The following is a 10,681-nucleotide window of genomic DNA, read 5'->3' as shown; positions in this document are numbered from 1 at the left end:
GTCGACATCAAGATGGCCGTGACAACAGAGCTGCAGAATTTCCCTGAAGAATCCTTCCAAGGTTGCATGAAGGTGTGACAGAGAGGGCTTAGAAAGTGCGTTACACTGCAGGTGTACTTTAAAGGGGAACGTTTGTAGTTTGCATTTGAAATATATCTCCCTGGAAGTTGTCTGACACACCTCTTATGTGAAACCCAGCAGAGTATGTCTACAAAAAAAACTGTATCTTACCAGTGAAACAGTAATATTGTTTTTGGACCATACAGAAAATTCATTGCTTTTATATAACAAACAAATATCTTTCTTGATGCTGTACTTGAGTCCATTTCATTTGGGATATTTTTTAAAGTTACAATGCACATGTTTAAGTACATAGGCAATCATATTATAGTTGCCTGTTTTAGTTGTTACAGCTGTCTCTAGATTGTGATAGTGACCTTGTAGCCATGCCAGTCATGTGATATGTGATTCATATGATTGTTCTTATTGTCTTCGGTATGATAATTCAAGGAAGGCTGGCATAAAGCATGTGGCACGTAAAATAAAATTTGATTGGACACAAAGCCAAGTGACTTGCTTCTTGTTAAGAATATATTGTTATCATGGAGTCTAAGTGTGCCATGATAATTGCCATCAATAATTGAGTATGGGGAAATGGCAGAGAGAGCTGCATTCAGGGTTTGCAAAATGTTCCTGAGAGAGGCTCAGATGGACAGTCTGGCCAGCTCGCTAATTCGCCTCTGTTTTAATGTGGCACTGAAGATTAGCTTTACGATTCCACTCGCCTTGGACGGTAGCGCAAACGAACACAGAATATATGCCACTTTTTTAGATGTTTTGAAGTACATTGCATTGTTTGCACAATGCCTTAAAACTGTGAAACTATGGTTACTGATTATATTGTTGAAAAATACAATGAGCATATTCCCAGCTATTTCTCAATCAAGATTATTGTTATGCTGTCCCTTCAACAACAAAAAAACATTGCAACATCTTGTCAAGCAAGAGTTGCATGTTTTTTTCCCTCTGGCTTTTGCTCTTTATACAGTCTGTATTATGCTGACAGTCATCTTTTGAGAAATCTTGACTCTGAGGTAACATTGATGCAGAAATAGCTGGAGGGCTTGAGTTTTTAGAAGAGTGAGCTTGTCTCCAAAATAGGCCACGGATCTGTTGAAATCCAATCAAACAATCAGCGAAAGGTATGCTGTATTCAGTATTGGAGCAGTATTTTTTTAAGAGAAGGTGAGTATGAGACCATAGGGCCATTGGTAGTGTAGTGGTTCACACAGCTGATTTTCCAGCAGTTGCCATGGGACTGATTGCAACATCCTTGGGTCACTGTTTGATGCTGGATGATGTAACAAATGGATGGTCCGACTCGTACCAAAATGAGTTCTTCAGTGGTGTGAGGGGTGCCGCTACAAAGTTTTGGGGGAAATGACTGTGATGTATGCAACTGTGCAGTTTCAAGTCGTCATGATATTATGACAGCATACACTGACCTGAGATCTGTTATTTATTTATTCACTGTACCAAGGCAGAGATAGTTTGTCTTAACCCCAGATGTATTTGGCCACTGGTGTCAAGAATGTCACTCTATAGACAGAGAAAACTCATGTATGTTTGCGTCAATCTTTAATCGGCCCTGTTCCCTTGTCGTGTTGCGCGTGAGGCCCTTCTTCATCCCACAAAGATCCAGGTGTAAATATTTCATCAACCATGTGTCTGTTTCTTGTTCATGAGCCGTCTCAATTCACCATGGCTTATTCTTACCACAGGGGGGCTCGGCCTATTCATTGGACATTAGAAGAGAGCAAGCCGAGTAGTGGCGCTTGGCACAAGGAGGAAGGGGAAGTGATTGCCCTCCTTCATTAAAGGAGGCAGATACTATATAAATCAAACTAATTATTGAGCCACTCAAGTATTGAACCCTTGGTGAGGAAATGAAATGATCAGAGGCAGGTCACAGCTCAACGAAGAGCAAGTTAATGAAAATATTAATTACATGATGATATACCGAGTATCTGGTGCTACCTGCTACCTCCCTCTCAGACCCATCTACCACCGCAGAGAGCATTTGTTTTAATTGAGTAATAATAAGATGGTTAGATCAGGCTGAGTCTCTTGATTTGAGTGGGTAATTGACCAATAAAGGTCTATGACAGCCAATTATAATTACTTAACATCTGCTTAACTAACATGACTCTTACTCTTCTCGTTATAACATTGGAAGCCCTAACTTAAAAGTCAAATCAGTTAATGAAGTGACTTTAATTCACATGACAGATTCAAGAAATAAATTCCCTTGCTGCCTCATAGACACATCCATAGTGTTGCATTACAATGCAAGTTGGTATTAATGTCAATTTTTTACCTCTTTGATCAATACAATCTATTTTCAGTCTTAATTATTCAGTACTTTTATCACCTCACGGTCCCCTCTCTCCCTTCATCGCCTCTTCCATCTTCGTCTTATTGGTCAATATAGGATGACCATATTTGGATGACTTGCTGAGTGGAGGACTCGAACAGATAAAATTGGCAATAGTATGTACAACATGCACAGTTGTCTCGTCAGCTAAGATTTGAGAAGAGGAATTTGTAGAACTTAATTATTTGCTTTTTGTTGTTCTTAAACTCCAACAGAGTACTTTTTTTAGTGTTGGTTGACATGTTCATTTAAATATATCCCAATTACATTATAAACTATAATAGCACTCAACAGAATGCCGACCTCCAGTCGTCTGAATAAAGGTACTACTACTGCTGCTACTACTGCTAATATTATTACAAAATAATTATTATTAATAGTAGTAGTAGTAGTAGTAGTGGTAGTACAAACCCAATTCCAATGAAGTTGGGACGTTGTGTTAAACATAAATAAAAACAGAATACAATGATTTGCAAATCATGTTCAACCGATATTTAATTGAATACACTACAAAGACAAGATATTTAATGTTCAAACTGATAAACTTTATTGTTTTTAGCAAATAATCATTAACTTATAATTTTATGGCTGCAACACGTTCCAAAAAAGCTGGGGCAGGGTCATGTTTACCACTTTGTTACATCACCTTTTCTTTTAACAACATTCAATAAACGTTTGGGAACTGAGGACACTAATTGTTAAAGCTTTGTAGGTGGAATTCTTTTCCATTCTTGCTTGATGTACAGGTTCAGCTGTTCATAATGCGCCACACATTTTCAATGGGAGACAGATCTGGACTGCAGGCAGGCCAGTCTAGTATCCACACTCTTTTACTAAAAAGCCACACTGTTGTAACATGTGCAGAATGTGGTTTGGCATTGTCTCGCTGAAATAAGCAGGGGGGTCCATGAAAAAGATGTTGCTTGGATGGCAGCATATGTTTCTCCAAAACCTGTATGTAACTTTCAGCATTAATGGTGCCTTCACAGATGTGTAAGTTACCCATGCCATTGGCACTAACACAGCCCCATACCACCACAGATGCTGGCTTTTGAACTTTGCGTCCATAACAGTCCGGATGGTTCTTTTCCTCTTTGGCCCGGAAGACACGACGTCCACAATTTCCCCAAAAAATTTGAAATGTGGACTCGTCGGACCACAGAACACTTTTCCACTTTGCATCAGTCCATCTTAGATGAGCTCGGGCCCAGAGAAGCCGGCGGCATTTCTGGGTGTTGTTGATCAATGGCTTTTGTTTTGCATAGTAGAGTTTCAAGTTGCACTTACGGATGTAGCGCCGAACTGTATTTACTGACATTGGTTTTCTGAGCTTTTTTTTTTTTTTTTTTGAGGAAAAAGTGTTCCTGAGCCCATGTGGTGATATCCTTTACACATTGATGTCGATTTTTGATGAGAGCCTCCTAAGTGATCGAAGGTCACGGGCATTCAATGTTGGTTTTCGGCCTTGCCACTTACATTTCTCCAGATTCTCTGAACCTTTTGATGATATTATGGAGCGTAGATGATGAAATCCCTAAATTCCTTGCAATTGTACGTTGAGCAACATTGTCCTTAAACTGTTCGACTATTTTCTCACGCACTTGTTCACAAAGAGGTGAACCTCACCCCATCTTTGCTTGTTTATGACTGAGCAATTCAGGGAGGCTGCTTTTATACCCAATCATGGCACCCACATGTTCCCAATTAACCTGTTCACCTGTGAGCTGTTCCAAACAGGTGTTTGATGACCATTCCTCAACTTTCTCAGTCCTTTTTGTCACCTGTCCTAGCTTTTTTGGAAGGTGTTGCAGCCGTAAAATTCAAAGTTAATGATTATTTGCTAAAAACAATCAAGTGTATCAGTTTGAACATTAAATATCTATGTATTCAATTAAATATAGGTTGAACATGTTTTGCAAATCATTGTATTCTGTTTTCATTTATATTTAACGCAACGTCCCAACATCATTGGAATTGGGTTTGTATATTCCGGCTGGTGTTGGCTGGGACACCACAGGTTGTAGTTTCCTCTGCTTTTTAGGGCCAATTCCGTTAGCCGTTTTTACTTTCCGGAACAAAGAACAAAGCAACAACAATGGCGACCGTGGAACAGTGTCTGCTCAAACAAATGGACCTAGATGACCCGATGATGTGTTCAATTATATTGCAAAATCGATCAAGAAGGCATAGGTGCAGATGAGTAGCTGAGTACGTCATAACAGCATGTGACTAAAATGGAACAATCAAGAGAGATGATCTCCGCGGCATTCTGCACGTGGCGACAATTTGTGCCGTGTGCACGTCAAGTGTCGCATGGGGCCACATGATGCAATGCGAGCGCGGGAGTATAAAGAGGCCTTTAATTTTGCGTGTCGCTGACGTGCTGCAGCGAATCATTGGCCACTAAAAGTACGAGTCCTGTCTTGGTGCTAGCCATTCAGAGGCAGAGGAGGGCAGGTTATCGTTGCAAAAATGCAACAGATACAAACTAAATACATTTTCATTGTTTTCGTAACACCCCACGCGTCGCTCACGATGTAGCGAGCCGCTGGCGAAACGACTTTGGATCTGTAGATTCGCACAACTGGGAAATTTCAGGGAAAATTAACTATTTATTACGTTCGCTAGACCGGGAACAAATATATATATATATATATATATATTAGTATAAAAGAGAGTAACATCTGCAATAAAAATCCGCACTATAGCGGTAACACGAAGCAAGAACCGTCGTATAGCGGAGGATTACTGTATCTGTATTCCGTGATGATACGTTGGAGGGACTCATTGTTCCAGGGCTGGGACTCATTGTTTCCATGACATGTGCATCCCAGGACTCATATCGTCTCAAGTGTAAAATTATCTATGGCAATGCATATTAAACACGGACAGAATTTTTTTCATTTAAACTCAACAAATCAAATGCAAAGAAGCACTCTTCTTTATGATCTGGTTAAAAAAAAAAAAAAAAAAAAAAACTTTCATCAACACAACTGCAACTAAGGTCATGTTGAAGTAGTAAGTTGCCAATGTGAAGGGAAGGTTTGAGAACAATCTGATAGTAATGTTGTTAATTGACCGGGTAAATGTATAAACTATAATATTAAAGACATGCATTAGTGTCTAATTGTAGTTGAAGCATAATTAGTGATTTCAGCTTATGTAGCCTGACAACATGACATGCATGCATTTGCTGCTTCGCTCCATTCAGAGTGACGGGTTAATCAGTAGCATGTCGGCGTCAGCTCCAGCTCTGCCTGTCATAGCTGTCAGTCTTTTGAGGGGCTGATGGAATCCCCTGAGTAATAAACGGGAGAGCTGATATCTCACCGTACAACCTGCATTCTGAGAAGTCAGGACACCGAGGAACATAACAATCAATGTCAGAACACGTGGTATTGATGGAAGATGTCAGAAATGGCTAGAACTTACATGAGATCCCGCAGGCACACAGTGGGTGTCTCTTGGGTGCGAACATTATTAGCAACAGAACAAGATATCGTATAACAACGAAATATTAGAGAGTTGGAGAAGAGATTGTCTTCATGTCTGAGGAACCTCACTGTTTTTCATCATTTAAACTAATTCACGTGTTCTTGCGTCATACACTTTGAAAAGAAAAGTATTGGGACGCCTTGGTAGCACACATACTGGAGGTCAAAATATAACAGATTTATGGAGCTGCTATTTCACTCTTTTGGGGAGATTTTGTACAAGATTTGGAATTGTTTGTGGGAATTAGTGTCCGTTCATCCAGAACAACACGAGGTGCTTGACTCAATGGCCTTGCTCTGTGCACTGAAGCAATATAACAGAAAAGAGCTTTCCTCAAATTGTTCATACAAAGTTGGTAGTATACAATTAGAAATAAGTATTTGATTCCTTGATTTATTAATTGATTAAAAGTTTGTTTATACAATGCATTTCATAATGATGAGGCTCTATTTTTGGGCACTCAATGGAGCAGGTGTTGTCATTTGCTGGCTGACACGCAGTTTAAGAGACAGCTGTGTCATGTGTCGAATATTCCAGTAACGGGATCCAGAGGATGATATTCCAGTCTGAGTAACAAGAAGCCGATAGGATCAGAGAGACGCGATCGATGACCGGTAAGGTGAGCTCTCGCTTTGCATGTGACTCACTGAGACATTTGTTTTCCGATGACTGTTTCGCAGTGTTCCTAAATGTCTGCATAGGAAGCAACAATGTAATATACAGCCGCACGTGCAGATGTGTGTGTGTGTGTGTGTGTGTGTGTGTGTGTGTGTGTGTGTGTGTGTGTGTGTTCCTCTGCAATGCTCCTCAACTATAGTTCAAGAAATGAGTTGAACCAACCTTGCTGGGCATTCTTTCCTCTCTCATGAAATATTTAATGTGCCTCACTAACCTCTCTCCTCTCTCTCTCTCTCTCTCTCTTGCATACATTTATATGAATATCCAGGCTGAGGAATGGAAACGTCAATGTAGAGAAGGTGTTAAAGTGCAAGTGGTGCCCTACACTCCACCCGCGAGTATGCACATACACACACATGTACAGGTTGGACTTCGTGGCTATATCATCTCAAGTGTTATTCCAGTCCCATTTGATGTATTCCACCTAGCTGAGGTAGTGGGATACAAATTTGACACCCGGCCGATTGGCAGCTGGCGGCTGTTTAATCAACAGTGATGAATATTTGATGGCGTGGTAGCCGACAACCAGTGGCCGACACTCTCCTCATTATTGAAGTCCATGTGTACCAAGGAACATATTGAATATCAACGGATAGAGAGCTGCTCTCTGCCAGACATAGAATGCAAGACTGCACTGGTACAAATGTTGTAGCCAATGTGGAGGTATGCATAGAATTCTTGGAATAAACAGTAGGGGGCAATAATATTTGACAGACTAGACAGATACAGACTTGACATTTTGATTAACTTCATGATGAAGATCAAGATCAAGGCAAGAAAAATTACACCCACTGGCAATAAAGTTCCAAAAGAGCAAAAATGTATTTTTTTTTTTTCTAAATTAGATACGCAAAAAAAAATCTACGTAAAATGAGGCTTCAAAATCATGAAAAATCAAGACATTGTCTCTGCTCTCCCCCTTGTTATTGCATTAAATCGAGGTTCCACTGTTAGTCTGAGCCAGTTCATAGCTGGTAAACAGCCTCTATATACATACCTGTAGCAATGGACATTCATTTAGACACATTTTATATTATATCATACCTTGCATTCTGTACATACATGTAAGCATCAATAGACACTTATTTTATAATCCCATGAAGAAATGTTCATGTTATTTATTTCGAATTTATGGCAAAAGGGGAGGACCGTGGTTGTGCCAGCTCACACTGCCATTAGCAATGATGATGACGACGAAGATGATGCGGGGGAGGGGGGGCCGTGGCCAACAAAGGGTCTCGCTAGCACCGCCACTGACTGATGGAAATAATAATGCGTGGTGCCTCTTGCTTCCGGTGGCGTGCCCTTCTATTTGCACCACGAGTAAGTGCGATGACGACATCGAAGTGGGTTCAATACTTGGGTTCAAAGAGCACTTCGCCCAGGGCTCTGACGTCACTTGAGAGGCAGGGGCTTCCAAAGAAATGGCATTTAGGTAGCGTGGGACATTTTGCAAATATATATCCTAATCCACCGCGTGTGTGCCCATAGTGCACATTATGATGGGAGGATTTTACATCTAATGGCACATTAAAACAACTTGATTGGCAACCCAGAGTTGGACTATTTTCATTTCATTTCAATGAAATACTGTAGGTTACTGTAATGACTTTTGGCTGCCAGAAGACTGTACTCAAATTAAACTGCTTGCACTGTGCATCGCTTTTATTGTTTCCAAACTCAAAGTGACAAAACGGAAACGTTTATTGTAAATGACCTCGGTCTTGTTGGCCCATAAACCACACAAACAAAATGCGAAAATAAATTATCACAAAATGACACTAACAAGTGAAATAATGTGACAAATTCCAAATATTTTAATCTGGGGAGAACAAGCCGAAGAGACACTTCGTTAGGAAAACCAATCTAACAAAATACTTTACAAGACAAAAGGGATGCCCATGGCAGTCACTGTCGGAGATGTATTCATTGGACAAAATAATTATGGTTTCCGATGAGCACTGGTGGTCAACATTTGTTATTTTGGTGAAAGTATTTTTATTTCAATGCGGCTCTTAATTGTAACGGATGTCAGATGTACCCAATGTGCACTACATTGAAATATTGCAAGGTCAAACTCATTTTTACAAGCAACTTGTGTGCCCCCCAACTCAAGTTTTGCCTCCGACCGCTAAAATACATTTATATGTGTGCACTCACTCTTCCCCGAACGTGAATCCAACTGACAATATTTTGCTATGCAGGCAAGATGCATATCCTTGAAGCATCAGTGGCTACACGGCAAGAGGTCAGCCCCCCCAACATCAAATATTTTTCTTACTAAATGGCGGATTTATTAGACAAATAAGTTGTTCGTCTGACTTTGAACCCTCTGTGATTGAAATATACCCGTGTGTCAACAGCATCGCTTCTCAAACCGGTCCCGGGCGATGCATGGCTGCCACCGCGGATTACTGAGCAAATATAATGGGAAATGAGTGGAGATCTGTGGGATCTCCCCCCCCCGCCTACCCCTCGACGCCCCCCGGTTTGACATTTCCGTCCAAAGGCCAGCCTCCCTCCGCATTGCTGGATCAACTGGGCCCTCGACGGGCGTTCTTATTATTTTCTTCTCAGACCGCATTGAAGTTGAACAATGTCAGGGAAAGAAAAAAAAAAAAAACAAGGACACGTCGAAACAACGTGTGTGAGCGCTCCCATTTCTTTTCCTTTTTAGCACCGTTCTAATGATGTCATCCATCTTAAAACGCCTAACAGCTGCGATTAGCTCACGTAGGCCCGCTGCCTTCCACTTGCTGCCTCCAAAAAGTCACGTGCTCGTAAATCTGAGCTGCGCTCAAAATCATTATTCAGCGACGTGGTGTCAGAGAAGCTCACGTTTCATCTAGCACGAATCCAATTTCCTCTTATTTACATCCATGCTATAGATTAATTACTGCCCTGACTAACGGCCTGAAGGTGTTCAATTTGGTTATGATGGTTTCGTGGGCACCAATGAGGAGAGGAGGAGCTGCAATAATGAGGATGATAGCGCTGTTATTATTATTATTACTATTATTATATATAATTTGATGCTTAATTATCTGTTACATATACAACTCTGGAGGGGGGGGGGAAATGAAGAGACCACTGCGAAATTACCAGTTTCTTTTATTTCGCTAGTAAAAGGAACATTTTTGTTTTTATTTTGAAAACTAATGACAAGATAACGTCTAAATTTCAAATGAAAATACTGTCATGTAGAGCATTCATTTGCAGAAAATGGTCAGAATATGCCCCCCAAAAAGATCCAGTATGTGTGCTTTTTTTTTTTTGTCTCCTAATTTTTTTCCCAACGCTGTTGTCATTTACTGGAAAAAAAATCTTTAAAAAAAAACGCTGCCTTATGCTAATGTAAAAACATATATATAAATAAATAAGTTCTCTGAGCTTCATCTTTATCCAGATGGGCACCAAAATTCTGCGCTTTATCTCTTAGCTCTTGCTTTAAATTGGTTTACTAGCTGCTATTCGCTCATGACTATAAATGGGGATGAAAACATGACCTCCTTGGCAGACGTAATTCTAATAACATTAGATCATGGGTGATCAGGTGGCGTCATGTAAGTCATGTCACCTAAACGTTCCAGTAGGAATGCAGGCCTGTCACGGGCCCATGCAGTAACGACACCTTGGCCATTTATTAATGGTGCGTTAAGGGTTATGATATCGGTGAAGTTACTGATGAAATATGCCTCTGATTAATAGAGGCCTCTGTCGTAACAGGCTGACATATGGTAGGCGAGCCAGCTGGGGACGGAACCTCAGGCATCCCCTACGGCCATTAACATATTAGAGGCTATTGTGCGGGCAGACCGTCCGACTTCATCCAGAGCCCCTGTGCAGAGAGACAGCAGCCCAGAGCTGTTTGATATAGGTTTTCAATAATGCATCACTCCTCAGTCCGCCAGCGGAGCTGTTCATGGTGCTGAAATTATTGCCGTGTAGTGCAGCGTTCCAAACAACATGCAAATGACGGATGGATTTGCAGAATGTATGGGGGAGAATGAAAACTAATTCAGTGGAACGTGATCCGCACTTGGCTCTCATTTGAAACGTTATTTATAAGCCTAT

The sequence above is a fragment of the Phyllopteryx taeniolatus genome, chromosome 2 (assembly GCF_024500385.1).
Source record: "Phyllopteryx taeniolatus isolate TA_2022b chromosome 2, UOR_Ptae_1.2, whole genome shotgun sequence".
Lineage (NCBI taxonomy): Eukaryota > Metazoa > Chordata > Actinopteri > Syngnathiformes > Syngnathidae > Phyllopteryx > Phyllopteryx taeniolatus.
Note: the sequence above shows the minus strand (reverse complement) of the source record.